The sequence below is a fragment of the Dipteris shenzhenensis genome, chromosome 18, assembly GCF_047967505.1.
Source record: "Dipteris shenzhenensis isolate YYH24624 ecotype China chromosome 18, Dip_SZ_1.0, whole genome shotgun sequence".
Lineage (NCBI taxonomy): Eukaryota > Viridiplantae > Streptophyta > Polypodiopsida > Gleicheniales > Dipteridaceae > Dipteris > Dipteris shenzhenensis.
Genome location: NC_141613.1, coordinates 4,692,541 through 4,704,106, shown reverse-complemented (window position 1 = coordinate 4,704,106; position 11,566 = coordinate 4,692,541).

The following is an 11,566-nucleotide window of genomic DNA, read 5'->3' as shown; positions in this document are numbered from 1 at the left end:
ATTGGCATGGGTGTAGGACTCATGACTGAACTTTTCAATTCAATATTGCAACATCCTTGGGTCCAATGCCTTCATGACCATTCATCTCAAGAGAAAAATGTGACCTTCAAGCATGTCTCAATGATAATGTTCACAGTACACTAGCCATTGTAAAGCAACCATCTTCCAAAGATGAGTTGTTTTTGAAAAAAGTGCATTGACTATTGTTGGCTCTTTCCCACGGCTTCTGCAGGAAGAGCAGGATATTCTTAGTATGCAGGGTTCCAAGGCTTTTTGTCACCTACAGATATATCAGGGTTGTCGTTTGTAGTATACGTGTAGCTTAGGACCTTGAGTTGTATTCCGGTGGAGTACATGGTGGAGAACTTATCTCCCTGTAGATCATGGAAGTTAAGGTTTGAGGGACTAAGGGTTTAGAGGGAGCATAGGAGTGGGAGAGGAAGAAGGTGTAAGAGCATGGGGGAAAGAAGAGAGAGGAGGGAGGAGGAGGAGGAGGAAGAGGGAGAAGGAGAAGGGAGGAGGAGGGAGGAGGAGGGAGGAGGAGGAGGAGGGAGGAAGAGAAGGGAGGAGGAGGGAGGAGGAGGGAGGAGAGGGGAGGAGGAGGAGGAAGAGGGAGGAGGAGAAGGGAGGAGGAGGAGGGAGGAGGAGAGGGAGAGGATGGGTTGCAAGGTTGGAGGAGAGGGGAGGAGGAGTTGCAAGGTTAGGACATGCTTTTAGACATGGAGTGCAAGGAAGCATGGACACTTGAGACAATTTCTTGAAATACCAAAGTAAAACTCAACACAATGCCCCAAAGAGTATGGGCTTCATTCCATTATGGGGTATTTATACAAGTTGGAGAGCTTCTCTCTCTACATGTAGGAATTATAAGACATTCTCTCTCTACATGTAGAAGTTGCATATAGAAGTTGCATGTAAGAGTTGCATGTATAAATCGCATGTAGGAGTTGCATGTAGGAGTCGCATGTAGGAGTTGTGTATAGGAGTTGCATGTAGAACTCGCATGTAGAACTTGCATGTAGGAGTTGCACGTAGAACTCGCATGTAGAACTTGCATGTAGGAGTTGCATGTAGAACTCGCATGTAGGAGTTGCATGTAGAACTCACATGTAGAACTTGGAAGTTGGATTTCTAAGAGGGATTATTTCTAGCTTTATGCAAGTACAAGTGGAGCTTTGCCGCTACTCTACCCACACATTCTATTCTACCTAAGTCCATGTTGGCACAGAGACAACATACTCTTGGATCCATTTTATTACCCGTCCTTGGGTTATGGCTTATTTTGATTTCAGAGTTGGGCTGCCATGTGTGTAACCGTGTGACTGTTAAGCTTGTGGCATGCGAGTCGTTCCTGCTATAATTCTTTTGCACCATACAATTTGTGGTCGGTAGTCAGAAAGCTTATCTCCTCTTAAGGAGGGGTAGACAGCTATAAATTTCAGAGGGGATCTCATTGTTGAGGTTGTAGACTTTGCCATCGAATCTTCTTGGGAAGAGGTTTGGCGGGGGTCTCGTTGTTGAGGCTGGCATTTCTTGCTTTCTTACATACATGTTGGATGCGATTGGACCCATATCATTGAGCTTGTGTAGATAAGTTTGTATGCAAGTATGATATTTTTGCATATAGGAGACAACTATGATGTTTGGCGAGGGTCTCGTTCTAAGGCTGCAGACTCTTTTGCCAATTCATCTTGAGTTTTGGCATAGCTTCTTGTCCTACTTGTGAATTCATTGCATGCTTTGAGAGTATGGAATGAAAGGGTGTGATACTATTATTGATGCAATCTATTATGTGCCTATGCAAAATCGTGTGAGTGCATGTGATGTGTCTAACTATATGCTTATTTGTGGGATTTAATAGGGAAGCTAAGACTCAATCATCCCTAATACGAAATTGATTAGGTCTTCCTAAATGTGCAAAAACGTGCATATGCCAGTGAGTGTGCATGTAACAATCTAGTGGAAACTATATGTGCAAAAACATGCATATGCTAGTGAGTACTCGTGATACAATCTAATCCTCAACTAAGTAATACTTGGTTTCCCAAATCTTCGTTTTTGTCAGGGATGGCTTGCATGTTGAAGTAGTAGCGCTTTAGTCGGCTCCCATTTATTGTTGAGTTGAATTGGACTCCATCCAATGTTTTTAGCAGCACAGCTCCGATGGGATTCATCTTTCATACCCAGTATGGTCCTTGACCTAGATACTTCAGTTTTCCCTTGTGTACTTTGGCATTGTATAATAGGACCAAGTCACCTTCCTTGATGTCTTTAGCTTTAAGATTTCTATTAAACCATGCCTTTCTTCTACATTTTTCTATTGTCATGGCATGGTAGGCATCTAGTCTTGTTCCTGTATGCTTCTCCAACTGATAGAGTCTTTCTTTCAAGGATTCATGGTCTCCCATGCATTCCTGTACTGCTATGCATAGGCTTGGTATTACAAATTCTAGTGGGACCACAACTTCAAGGCCGTACACCAATTGAAAAGGTGTGTTCCCTGTACTGACCTTGAGTGTGGTTCTGTATGCCCATAAGGCTGCATTCAGTTTCTTTGCCCAATCAGAACGATGTGGTTCTACTACTTTGGTGAGGATAATGCATATTATTTTGTTGGTGGATTTGGCCTGTCCATTCCCTTGGGGGTATAGTAGGGTGTGCTTTTTCTATGGATTACCATAAAGCCAGACAAGAGTTCTTGGATTACCTCATTGACAAAATGGTGTGCCTCTATCCAACATAATTTCAATGGGGCATCCGAATTGGGTGATGACATTTTTGTATAAGAATCTTGCTGTGCTTTTGGCATCTGCCTTTCTGACTGCTTTAGCTTCCACCCATTTTGTAAAGTAATCAGTGGGCCACAATGATGTCGCGTGCATGTGTTCCTTTTGCTGCTAGATGGATGGGACCCACATAGTCAATCCCCCATTTTTCAAATGGTTTTTGTGCAACAACTATTGTTAGGGGATTGAAGTCTTTGTCTTGTGTTTAGTAGTCCGTTGGCATACATCATAGCCTTTTACATATTCATAGGCATCTATCCATAGTGTTGGCCACCAGTAGCCTGCGAGGAGAACTTTTCTTGTTGTGGCTTCCCCTTAGAAGTGTCCTCCTGCAATGCCTTCATGGACTTCACTCAAGATTGGCATGATCTCATGAGGCATTACACATCTTCTTAATATCTGGTCCTTGCCCATCTTGTACAATTGTCCTGCAATGAGTTGATAGGGTGCAGCCTTTAGAATTAATTTTCTGGCATCTACTGCTTTCATTTCATGGGGTGTTCTTCCTGCCATTAAGTACCCAATGATATCTCCACACCACTCTGAAATAGCATCTATTTGAAATAGTGTGGCATCTGGTAAGTCGTCTTCTACTCTAGTGGCTTCTTCTTCCAACTTGACATGAGACATGTGATCGGCAATGTAGTGTTAGGCACCTTTGTGGACCACTATTTTGAAGTTGAATTCTTGAATCAAGAGGAATCATCTGGTTATTCTTCCTATTGTACATGGACGGTTTACAAGATAAAGCAATGCTTGATGGTCGGTGTAGAAGACAATCATTTGCCAATAGATAGTGCCAAAATTTCTTTACACTATACACCATTGTTAGGGCTTCTCTTTCTGTGGGGGTATAGTTGATCTCTACATCATTGAGTTGTCGACTGGCAAAGTAGAATGGGTAGTCTTTCTTATGTTCACCAAGTTGACAAAGCACACTCCCAATTGCATACTTAGATCGATCAGTATGAACATGAAAATCAATATCCCAATTGGGAGATGTAAGGATGGGTGCCTGTGATTAGGTGCCACTTTAAAAGCTGAAAGGCTTGGTCACACTCTTCGGTCCATAAGAATTCCACTAATAATTTGTAAATTGGTCTAGCTATCATGGCATATTGCAATATAAATCTTCTATAATAGCCAGCATGTCCCATAAAGACCTGTACACCTTTGGAATTTGTAGGAGGAGGCAATTCCATGATGATTTTGATTACAGGTACCCTTCATAGTCGGTGGATGTCTTTTCTTGAGCGGTTTATGGAAACTTTGAAGAAATTTGTAAGGCAAAGAGCAAGACTAGAAGCAATAATGGCAGAGGGATGGCTTGTGCAAGAGTCATTAGTATATATCACGGAGCTTCCTGTATCCATGGATCCTGATATGCCGCAGGCTTGGCATTACAAGGATGATGATCGCATCGTTGGCGAGGTTCCCCAATGAAAAGGGATTGAAAGAAAGATGAGTGAAGAGCAAATGGAGAAATTCAATAAGTTTTGTATCCTCAATAGCAAGGAGATATAGAAGTGGATTGAGAGATATGAAGCGGCCAAAGCAGAAAGAATAGTTGCAAGGAAGAGATTCAGAGTAATTTACAGGCAATCGCAACCATATCCATGAGATCTCACCCTTCTCCCCACTCACATGTCACTTGATTGGCTACAAGTGGCTCTACATAAAGCTGAATGTGATGGAGAGACAATAAACGAGTGCGAGTAGGAGTTATCATCTAGATGTATGATGCATGTGAGTTTCTTACCTCTTGAAGTAATTAAGTAATTATTTGTGGCAATATATGCTATAAAATAGATGCATCCTCATTGTTTTAATGATGCTCTTTTGTAGTACAAAAAGTACAGTGCATTATGGTCATATGGATGACATTTTTGCATGGAGCACATCGATTCAAAGAGAGTCCCATATGATTGTGTAGTCATGGCTAACTCCACAGAAGATAGCCAAGAAAGTGCTTCGGATACCAATCTTCTCTCGTCGCAGTTGGATTATTCTGGGACCATACACAAAATCCATGAAATTGATTTCAGACGATTTAGTATTTTCATTCTTGATGTAAAATGGTTTAGAACTATTTACAACGGTCCCCATGCGACAGTGAGAAAAGACAGTAGCGGTTTCTTTGCAATAGACTCCACCAAACTTTAGACCGATGAAATTAGTGATATTTTTGTTCTTTCTGAGCCTTGTGAGCAGGTGCATACTAATGATTTAATAAATCGAAGCTTTCATTTTTAAATATCCATTGATACATGTAGTTAAGCATAATTTCATATATATAATTGATGGCATTTGGCACCCATGTTCAATATAGGTGGTTTTTCATCCGGATAATTCTGATCCAAGATGGTAGTACGTGATCCAAGTTCCACCACAAAGAAAGAAAAATTTTGAAGATAGAGACGTGGATATGGAGATGCCACTACCAATGCTGGATCTAATTGATTCAGATGGATCTAGCAAAGAAGATGAAGATCACAATATGAGCCAAGAGGAAGATGTGCATTATGACATCGTAGAGGAGGAAGATGGAGATCACGATATTGAGAAAGAAGATGACGATCATCAAGAATCACCACACTTTATTGAAGAAGATGATCTCACTATAGGAAACTGTCTCAGTGCCACTATATAACGACCATTCACAAGTCTAGTAAGTGTCGCTATATAGTGAATCTCTTTAAAGGTTGCTATATAGTGGCAGTTGTCTAAAGTCGCTATATAGCGACACTTAAGTAATCCCGCTCTGATTACCGATGATTAGTGCCCCACACACGGTAAATGTCGGTGCTTAAGCATTGGAATAGGGCCCGTGTGTAGTAGTGAAGTTGAAAGATGTAAAAAAAGCTCTAATATTTGCTAGAACATGTACCAGATATGTCACACCACTAACAAAATATGTCAAAGATTAATCTCTTGCAAGTTTTGAGAATGTACCTCACACTCTCTAGTTTCTATACAATCCTACTTAGTGCTATATTTACGTACAAAGGCCATGGGAGATTTAATGTTTGGCTTCAATGGCTCCTCACTCATTACTAATATTTCCTATAGTACGTTGGTAGCCACCAATTTCATTTGATGACAAATAATTTGAAATACTGAAAGGTAAGATCATTGATGTGGCAATCTTCTTCACTCAACTGTCCTTTATCCGAACCCAATTTTGAGAGCCCTAGCCTTTGGCAAAAAGGTGAAACAATGTGTAAGGCTGTAACTTGTGTTTTGTATGTTATCCAAGACTCCTAACGTTTGTATGTGGACTGATCAATAACAAATTCATTTATTAAAAAAGGAAATTCCTCCTCTTTTCACTCTTATGATAGTACGACATACATGTGAAGCCCTAGGGGTTTATTAGTTTGTGATTCCCAATATCTTTTGTTTTCAAATTATCTTATTGTACCTGTCAAACATTGTCCAAGAGATGTTCAAAAGGAGGCCAATTGTGACAAATTAGTGCTCGCTACATGAATCTAGTTGGTATGCTTGAGAAAGAGTTTCCTATAGGCTTAGTTGATTAGAAGTGATGATTCAAAAATTTTGACTAGCATCCATACGGCAAACTCTCAAAACCCAAGGTCACTGTGTAATGCATCTTTTCTCAATTAGAGAATGCGAGTATGCTTCATAATTTTTGCTAAGTAAGTGTGGTGTTAAGCAAAAAAAGCAATATTTAAAATGCATAGGCCTTGATCCCTAGAGACTTGTCTTGGCTTCATTCTCACGGAAATGCCTTTTATTCATTTCCATCACCTTCACCTGATCTCCTTCCTCATCATCTCCCTCACCACCTCCCTCGCCACCCCCCTCATCACCTCCCTCACCACCTCCCTCACCACCCCTTCTTCTTTAATCTCCCTCAATACGTAGCCATGCAGGCTGCCGATCACAGTTGTGCCTCCTTCTCCGCTTTCCCTCGGGCCTCTTGAGCCTGTTGCAACAACCATCGATATCCCTCCCCTATTTGATCCCTTTCCCTTGCTAGCCATCTTGTTGCTAGAGCCATGCAGCTTGACTACGTCAATGAGACCTTGCAATCTTATGGATTGTATTAGGCTTAGTGTAGAGCTTTGTGAGCCTTCAAAGGAACTTGTAATGCAAAATTCGAGCTAAATAAATCCATAGTGGAACTTTCACACTAACTAAGTTAGCCTCAACTATATGTGCTGCATGTATGAGATTCTCAAAGCTACAACTTGTAATGTGTGCACAAATGCGCTTTCCAAAGTAATGATACTTGTAGAACTTGTTCATGCATTTGAAATCCATACATTGGAGAAAATAATCTCTAATACTCCATTGACCAAATGTGGCCTAAGCTCAAGAATCCCATGAGATGCTTGTTTTGTCCTCAAGATGGAGCCTTGGTGAAAATGCTAGTAATAGTTTCCTTCATAGGGAAATAGATCAGCATGATCAGCCTATCCTTCATCATCTCCCTAATAAATATATAATGGAGCTCAATGTGTTTTGTATTGATATGAAATTATGGATTCTTTGGGATCACCATGCAACTATGACTATAGCAATAGGCCTTTGACTTTAGAAATCCTTCATAATATAGGTAAGATATTAAGAGGATATGAAAATCCAAATCACAATACCCATGGAAGTTGATTTCACTTTGGTAGGTTACTACATACTTGATGGTACCCTTCAGATACCAAAGCACAAAAAGTCATGCCTTCCAGCCACCCTTGATCTAGGTGCAAATTGATAGAGGACTCTAGTAGTGAATGCAATATTGAGGCAAGAACAACTATTTGCAAGAGATAATAGACTCAAAAACATGTGTCATGATAATGGGTTAACTCTATCAACTAACATAACGAGTTGAGTCAACTTGTTTTTATAATGAGTCAACTCTATTGATTGATTGACCTCTTCAATGCTTCGATTCACCTAGACTTTTATTGGTGTGATCATTGTGGCCATACAATCCTTCATTCAAAATCACTTTAGTATCTCTAGGAATTCTTTCTGAGCCAATGACTCATGAGATATTCGTTTTTTTTCCTATGAGATCCTTATATGATGAGGAGGAAATGAAGAATGTTCAACTGGGCTTTTATAATCTTGAATTCGTGATCTATCATTATGATTGGATTTAAATGTATAGGATCATTGTTTGAGGTAAGAAGAGATAAAGAGAAAGACATTCATTCAGCAAGAAGTATGTAAGAAGTTGATCCAAATTGTATACTGGTGTATTTGTTTATTCTTTCTTTCTGCCAAGATATGTGCAATACAAGAACCCTCCAAGATGAAAGATCAATGGGTACCTTTGGGAATTCAGAACAAAGAAGGCCCACACTCCTACACATCTGCAATAGTATAAATGTACCCTCCAAGATGGAAGATCAATGGGTAGCTTTGGAAATTCTAAACAAAGAAGGCCCACACTCCTACACATCTGCAACAGTATAAATGTACCCATGTGAATACTCTCTAACCTTAGTAAGGATTCCTATTTGAACTTTAACATGTAGTATACCCAATGGGGAGATTGAAAGAATTTGAATATGAACCTACACAAGCTTTCAAAGATGCCAACGTTATTACAGTGTAAGTACACAACTAAACTATAGTGGATAACATGATAATGTGCTCAAGTACAGTGTAATTGCATCTATGAATACAATACCATCATTTTATAGCAACATGCTATCCATAAAAATTATCATCCACACCTAATCGTAGAGGATAAGAACATAGAACCATGAAATGAATAAGTATGTCGACTCCACACCCCAATGGCATGGAGTGCACACTACCATGGATGATTTTTTCCTATTAGTTTCGTTAGGAAGCAAAACTTGTATATTGGTGTCAAAAGTTTGTCTGCCTTGATAAAAATAAAGGTTTGAAAAATTCACCAAGATTTGAAACTTTTATAAGAAAAGTTTTAAAGTTTTGCCAGGATTTACAACTTCTTTAAAATTCATGATCAAAAGGAAATATATAAAATTGTAATATGTTCTATAAATATTGTGAAACTATAAAACTAGCTTGATAAACTTTCACCAATATTTTATATTAATATATAAGTATAGCTTCGATAAAAACATCCCTGCATACTACATAGGCATTGCCCTACCTACACAAGTTGAAAGATGTCAATAAAGCTCCAGTATCTGCTAGAACATGACCAAATATGTCACACCACTAACCGAATATGTCAATGATTAAGCTCTTACAAGTTCTGAGAATGTACCTGACACTCTCTAGTCTCCGTACAATCCTACTTAGTGTTATATTTTTGTACCAAAGTCATGGGCGATTTTATGTTTGGCTTCAATGGCTCCTCACTCATTGCTAAGAATTCCTATAGTAGGTCAGTAGTCACTGATTTCGTTTGATGTCTGGGAATCTGAAATGTATCCAAAAGGTTAGTTCATTGATGTGGCAATCTTTTGAACACTCAAAGGAAATTCATCCTCTCTTCACTCTGCATGTGATAGTACTACATACATGTGAAGCCCTAGGGGTTGATTACTTTGTGATTCCCAATATCTTTTGTTTTCAAATTATCTTATTTTACATGTCAACCACCATTGTGAAGATCGTGTTGGGAAGGAGGCCAATTGTGATGAATCAGTGCTAGTTGCATGAATCTACTTCGAATGGTTGAGAACGAGCTTCCTAAGGCTTGGTCGATTAGAAGTGATGAATCAAAATTTCCGACGAGCATCCGAAGGGCAAATTCTCGAGACCCAAGGTCTAGTGCATCTTTTCTCAATTAGGGGATGTGAGTATGCTCATTGCTTCATAATGTGTTCTAAGTAAGTGTGGTGTGAAGCGACAAAAGGATTGAGGCCTTGAGCCCTAAATCCCTCTCTTCTTGGCTTCGTTCTCACGGAAACGCCTTTCACTTGCATTTCCATCACCGTCATTGATCGCCCTCACCACCTCCCTCACCACCCCTTCTTCTCCGATCTCCCTCACCACCTCCCTCGACACCCCTTCCTCTCTGACTACCCTCAGCACGCAGCCATGCAGGCCATCGATCGCAGTAGCCCCCCCTTCTTCCCTTTCCCTCTTGAGCCAGCTGCAGCCACCCTATTTGATCCCTTTCTCCTTCCAGCCGCCGCTGCCGCAGCCATGCAGCCCGACTACGTCGATGAGACCTTGCTCTCCTGCATCCTCGACACCCAAGTCCTCCCTGTCTCATCCGTCTCCTTGTTGCCTCCCCCACTCCTTGAGGCCCTCAAACGCTACTACCGCAGCCTCCGTCCCTGCCCTGTCTGCCCCAGATGCCACGCAGGTCCCACCCGGTTTCACTATTTCAACAACGCCAATATCAGGCGCAAATCCTCCTCGCGCCTGCCCCCCCTCCAGCCCATGTTCGACTGCAAATCTTGCCGTAAGACGTTTCCTCTGCACGGCAACCTTCGACCTCCACGACATCCAAAGGCAACTGATGGACGACGTAGGCCTTCTCTTGCTCCTGATCGGCATGGGCATGTCGCCAGCTGCAGCGCCAGCACCAGCACCACTACGACGGGCGGGGTTCAAGAAAATGATGGTCAATGGCTGGAATTCTTAAGCGTTTTCTGCGATGACTCGGGTCATGGGGACGTTTCCACTGCAAGACAGGATCAGGTAAATGCAGCGCCCCGAATCTCCGCTCAATTTGATGTGGATGGAGGCCTAGGTGATCCGATGGACGATCAGATTCAGGCACCCCCCTTAGATTGGCTCCCACAGATACCACTCGACGAATGGACTCAGTGCTTCCCAGCTGATCAGGAGGAGGAGTTGCTAATTCCCTCACAAGGCCTACCGCAGCCTGTATGCATCTTCGGTACCGGCCTTTCAGAGAAAGCTAGCTCCATGATCACGTCCGCACCTGCACTGGACGCTGGAACCTGGAATCATGCATATACGTCATGTCCTGCAGAGCCTGGATACGTTTCGACTGCGGGACAAGATCAGGTCGATGCTGCGCCCCGAATTTCTGCTCAATTTGATGTGGAAGGTGCCTTACGTGATCTGCACCACCTGCTGAACCACGGGATCGACAAACAGGCAAGCCCCATGGATTGGCTCCCACAGATACCACTCGACGAATCTACTCAGTGCTTCCCAGATGACGGCGGCCAGGACGACGAGCTGTTTCCCTCACAAGGCCTACGGCACCCTGTATGCGTCCACGACACTGGCCTCTTAGAGCAAACTGGCTCCATAACCGCGTGCCATCAAGCCGCACATCCACTGGACGCTGCTGAAAGAAGAGGCTGGCATGAACCTCGATGCAGCTTCCAAAACAATGGTCACGACCTACAAACAGCGTTCAGCCCAACCCCACTCTGGTGCTTTTGATCGACAGGGCGCTGTCATGACAGCTACATGCCCTCAGGATTGTTCTTTTGGGTGCTTTACATCAACACGCGGTGCTTTCATGATCAACAGGATGTGATCCATGCCAAAATTGACATCCTCACGTCCATTAAAATTTTTTATGATTATGATATCATTTAAAATTGAGCTTCATTCTCTTTCGCATCATCACTTAATGCTTTCTTTCAAATCTATGAGGCCAAGCTCGAGGTACCCGAGACTTGAGGAGAGAATAAGATTTTAGAAGGTCATTTTGTTTTGTAAAAGCTTCTTGTTTCTATGAAAATTGAAACAGCATGTGATCCATGCGAAAATTGACATCCTCACTTTGATGTCATTTAAAATTGAGCTTCATTCTCTTTCACATCATCACTTAATGCTTTCTTTCAAATTTATGTGGCCACCGAGGTACCTAAGACTTG